At 37.9% G+C, this 5,692-nt stretch overlaps 1 long non-coding RNA gene across 1 annotated transcript; it reads left to right on the top strand.

Annotated features, from left to right (window-relative positions):
• Positions 1 to 4,591: 4,591 nt before the first annotated feature.
• Positions 4,592 to 5,434, top strand: LOC129744091 (uncharacterized). The gene is made up of 3 exons (XR_008736807.1): positions 4,592 to 4,787; positions 4,863 to 4,952; positions 5,325 to 5,434. It is a non-coding gene; the product is annotated as an uncharacterized LOC129744091 (long non-coding RNA).
• Positions 5,435 to 5,692: the final 258 nt, after the last annotated feature.

Genomic DNA, 5,692 nt, shown 5'->3' with positions numbered 1-5,692 from the left:
TCCCAAGGCATTTACTTATTCATCGAATCAAGACAAGAAAGTGTCGCCACTGATGTGTATCTACAAAAACCTTCGACGTATTCCTCCACCATTCCGCCGATTTCCTCTACTTGAAACTTTTAACACCTTTTTATACAATTATTGCAGTACTCTCACTCCATCAATTGTTTTGCGTCTTTCTCCTGACAGACATGATTTAGCCATCTAGATCAAATTCATCTTTAATCAAGCAACAAGTAAATTACAAAATATATTCTTCATATTCCTTTTGTAAGATAACCATCTATATCGAAATTTTCGGCTCACAAGCCTGTAAGCAATCCACATGTGCCAAATCCAAACACTTTATAAACATTTTAACAAGCTGCCAGTACTTCCGACACCTTTCACGCACAACATCATCGTGAAAATTACAATCCAAGATGAAAATTACGGATGACCAAACTATCATCGTCGTTCAAGCACATCTGGGATCAAATTCTCTACAATAGCTTCTCGCAAAATTCCACATATTCCACATTTGTCCTCCAGACTTCCGTCAAATACAACTCTCAGATCAACCGAACTATCATCACCTATCTATAAGTTGAGCCCGACAACCAACGTTACAACATGTTATTTCTAAACCATAGAACGTTGTTCGATGCTAATGGGGACAAAGAGCCTTTTATTCTGGTTTGGATAGTTATCAAATTGTATCTAAAGCATTCGAGAACTAAACACAAATCCCGACATAAATGACAAAACATTCTCGATGGCACTCGGCTTATTGAATGTTTTTCTAAGCCCGTTCATAATTCCAACGTGTTATTGCAGTTGTTATGGGGTAGGCTTAAGTAACAACAAAATTGTATACCTAGCCGAAATTGACCACCATTCATAACTCCTAATCCTGATTGAATTTCACGCATTCACGGTCAAATAAAACATATCCCTCGTCCTTGCTTCCATATTTCAATAAACTGGCATTTTTCCGTTTCTTGTACCGCTATTTGACATCGGCCGTAGAAACGACCTTCCCTCACGACTTGGAGCAATTTCCTTCTCGAGTCGCATGTTGCTTACCCCCAACACTGACAACTTCTACGGCTGGCTACCGCTCGCTTTTAGTGAAAACTCGTTCAAAACTGTCGGACTACTGAATGTATTAACGAACACGATAACAGCATTTAGTGCAAAACTCGTGCCAAACTAGTTTTCCTCTTCCCATAAACGAATACGCTATTAATCTCGACTTAATTCTTGCTGTTGCTTCTTATTGCGGAAATTGCAACCATTTGACTCCTGTGCAAATAATTTCCGAACAGATATATTTTCGCAGTGATCACCGTAAAAATCAAAACCTTATTCAAACATCATCGCCCTACGAAAAATCGCCACCTAGAGCCATCGACCAAGGATTCTCATCTTTGCATTCAGTCCCCTTTAACTCGAGGTAAATTCCAAGGACACAGCTTTCTTCCTGAAGACGCAAACAAACCGTTGACGCCTCAATCCACCTTCCGCTTTATCAACAGCCCGCCCATTGCATACTCATAACGCGCAGCGCACACACATCTAGATGCACACCAAGCATCACGGTGAGCCAATCAATCAACGTAAATAGCGCAGCAAATTATTCCTTTTTCATGTTCCGTCGCTGGGGCAACCGACCCGTCCAACGTATCTGACTAGTTAGCTGATTGCGTCTCTCAACATTAACGTCGCGTCATCAGTACAAACGAAGTAGGTACAACAAATGCCAACTTCTACAGGGGCGATTCAAAATCTTCTTTCTTTTCCTTCGCGACTAGCTTTTTCGATTGGATCGGTATTAGTGAGCAATTAGGAAAGGAGCTTATAATACAACACAATCTCGCATGTTTCTATACACAAGTAAAAGGCGAATTTACTTTTTCACCAACACCGATCTCATATTCAAAAAGGCAAAGCTTGCTTGTCATTTCTCCGCTTTCCCTTTTTCTACTGGGCATTATGTACATTAGTTTCTACTGCTCATTCCAACTCTCTCTTTTCTCCATCACCTTTTTTTAACTAATGGACTTATTTTCTTCTTTTTCCAACATTATCAAACAATCCGCATTTAAGCGTTTTCGGTTCTCTACAATTTCGTACCACAAACACAAACTATTTTCTATCATCCGCATTTAAGCGACTCATCCGCATTTAAGCGTTTCCATCCGCATTTAAGCGACTTATCCGCATTTAAGCGACTTATCCGCATTTAAGCGACACATCGCATTCAAGCGATTCCACCATTTCCTGCTCTTCCGCAGAATAGAACAGAACTTTCTTTCCGCATTCAAGCGACTGTTCTATTTCCAACCTTTCCTGCTTTTACGCAGAATGGGATCAGACTGAATTCTCCGCATTTAAGCGACTGACCCATTTCAAAATGTTTTCTTTCAAATCATCCTTTTTTTTATCTTCGAGTTTATTACCTTACCTAATGAATTTACGCCATTTAAATCCTCGTCGTCAAATGTAGTGTCCGGCTGAGGGTCGTCTAGGAGAAGACACGTCATTCTCCGCTGCTCTCTAACGTACGACTGACTCTACCTTCATACTCTCGCTATAGAGACTAGATGCAGAGGCTTGCGCCGTCAAGCATCATATGTATGGAACTATACAATACTACAATTGGTATGCGTGCGAACAGCATTTGCATTGCATTCTGCCGAGCAAAAGCCACGTGGTCTCCTACAGAACACAGTGGTTCTGTACTAAGTTAAATTAAGCATATCACAAAACTTAAGATGTTTTTCTTATCTAAAAATTGTTAGATCGATGGCAATTTATGACTTTAGTATATAAAATACATAATTAATTGAGTTTTGGAATCGTTTTCTATTGCTTGGGAACCATATGCCTACTCAGATTTAATTTTTTGGAATTTTGTTCTAATTTTTTTCACGGAAACAGAAGTTGGAAGTTCAGGAAAATATCGTTTGCTTTCCAATTATTCCTTAAAATATTTTATGTGAGTCGAATTAAAAAAACTCTTTTAGCAAGGTTTACATTCTAACATCTATTTGGCGAGTCAAACCACTGCGCAACGCCCCGGGCATTCGAGATGGCTCTTGCTGGAAGCTCATAATCTCAGCTAACAAATTCAAAAGGGCAAGATTTTAAAATATCATTCAAGGAATTTTTCAATTTCTTACTTTATGAAGCCAAACACCACAATATGCAGGCAGTTGTTTGGTAGTGAAAATAACCGTATGTGTCGCAATCGCATTGCGGAATTTTTGGACTTCCGCACGCTCTTTTTTTTTAACTCAAAATTAAGTATGACCAAGGCTCAAAACATAGTTCGATTCTATGAACTTAAAGTTAAGTACCCTTTTTTCCTCCTTGCGATGGATCAAAACGGAGTTCGAACTGCGAACTCAAAATTGATCCCTTTTTTTTCCTTCGGCGAGGGATCAAAGCTGAGTTCGACCTTATGAACTAAAAATTGAACTCTCTTTGTTGGACTGAAAACACTTAGCGAGTTCAGTCCGAACCGGAACAGCAACCAACAAACACGTCGCAAGATTATGTCGTTCCGGAACAAGGTTCGGAAGACTATGAAGGAACTTCATAATGAAATGCATGTTCACCGTGTCAGCGTAAAATTCTGTCCGTCATTGTCATCATATGGTGAGCGATTTGGAATGTCCGGAAACTTCCGGATGTTGTTTACTTCCCGTGGGAAGTAACATCCGGAAGTTTTCTTTGACCGGGAATGTCAAAACTTTCCACCGCTCTGTAATTGCAATGCAATGTACCGGAACAGCAACATCCGGGTACAACAAATTTTAATCATCCTTTAATTCCCTGAAAATCAGCTACCCTTGAAAAAAAAAGGATAAATCCGAGTTCGGCTGCCGAACTTAGTATTGAGTATGCCTATCAGAACTTAGTTTTGCTATTGCCCAGTCAAACTCAAAGTTGAGGGAAGCCACCGAAGTGCTGTTTTGAACCAAAACTACTTAATTTTGAGTTTAAAAAAAAGAGCGTGCGACTTTTTGAAATGAAAGCTTATTTTGTGCTTCCCTTTCAACCAAATTTCATCAATGTTTTCAAAAGACTTTTTGTTGTATGAGTGGCGCCCGGTGTTCCATCGTCGCATACACGGAAAAAATGAGTTATTCATAAAATGTATTGCGATTACACCTTCAAAATAACTAATCGGTTGTTGCTCAAAATTTGTATATTCCCAAAACAATTTTGGGTTGTTTTGGGTTAACAATATACAAATATGAACTAAATCTCGATTATACAGCTCTGTATAAAAAGTTTGCTGTTGTTGGAATCTGTTGAAAAGGGATGTTCGAAGCTTATTGTGAGAAAAAAATAAAACAAGTAACAAAAATAAAAATCTTTATGGAGGCCTGGAATTTGTTCTTTTGTGTTTTGTTTGAAGATTGTGACGAAAATAGCGGTACAATTACTCAAAACTCGATTGGATAGTATGCTGATGCATCGAGAACGGAATCCTTCGAAGTATTCAAGATAGAACTAATCGTGGAAAACAAAAGCAGCGGAATCAAAGCGGATTCATTCAACCAAGTAGGCTCACAACACAACAGAGAAAAGCAGCGGATTTTAAAATTCTTTCCGAAAAGGTCAACCGGCGACCTTTTGATTAAGCTTCCGAGGACAATTCTTGAGCGAAGACGAACAACAAGCCAGCGGCGATTATGGTTTAAATAAATTAAACCAACAATCAACGGCTAACAATGGGCTTTAGATTACCCGGGGAAATCCGGTTACCCGTATATGTTCAAACAAAGATTTTTCAAGTAAGGATTTAATCATTATTTTACTAAATGTCACATAACAATGTCTCTAATCGGTTGAACCTATTATGATTTTAGAAGCTGAACTGGATTCTCTGGAATTGGAAGAAGTTGACGAAAATTATTATTCACTGGAGTTGTATTGGCCAACCTGAACTCAGTCCCGTGGTAAGATCATGAATCAAAAAGCTCTGGCTCGGAATTGATTTGTCAAAATCGACGAAATATTTAATGTTAAAATTGTCATTTGTTCGTTGGCAATATGCAATTTGCCTTTAGATGGCGTTTTTTAAATTCCGTTATTTTCTTAAGTTTTCTGCTTTTTTATGAACAACTTTGAAGAATTCAATGATTATATAATTACAATATATTATTATTATTGAAGAATTCAATGATTATATTATTACAATATGTTAGTTTTACGGATGTTTGAAAACTGTCATATTTTAATTTAAAGAAACGAGCATTGCCTACAAGTTTTTCTGTAGCCTCTTGTAAAAAAAGTTTAATGTTTTCTAATTTCTTATTTCACTGGTGCAGCGTCATGAAACCGAATGCAACTATGGACACGATGGAAGTGAAACAATAACTATGGATGGTTGACTAATAAGTACAATCTTAAATAATCAACTCTCCGGATACTATGATGAAGATGATATTTACAAAGGTACTAAAACTTTATTTTTACCAATCAAAAATCCATTTGGAATTGTACAGATTCTGAAATAGCGATTGTGATTAATATTCATATTCAGTCATCATATGTTTGAATCTTTTTAGTGGCACTACTGGACCCGATAATAGAACCTGGATTAGCTGAGTGGTCAGTAAAAAGAACGGCACTGGAGAATATTTTCCCTATTAGGTACTCTGGACACATACCAAGGAGAAACCGGTACTGAACCTTG

Source organism: Uranotaenia lowii, chromosome 2 (genome assembly GCF_029784155.1).
Source record: "Uranotaenia lowii strain MFRU-FL chromosome 2, ASM2978415v1, whole genome shotgun sequence".
NCBI lineage: Eukaryota > Metazoa > Arthropoda > Insecta > Diptera > Culicidae > Uranotaenia > Uranotaenia lowii.
The sequence above is the reverse complement of the archived record's forward strand: the minus strand, read 5'-3'. Positions and strand labels throughout refer to the sequence as shown.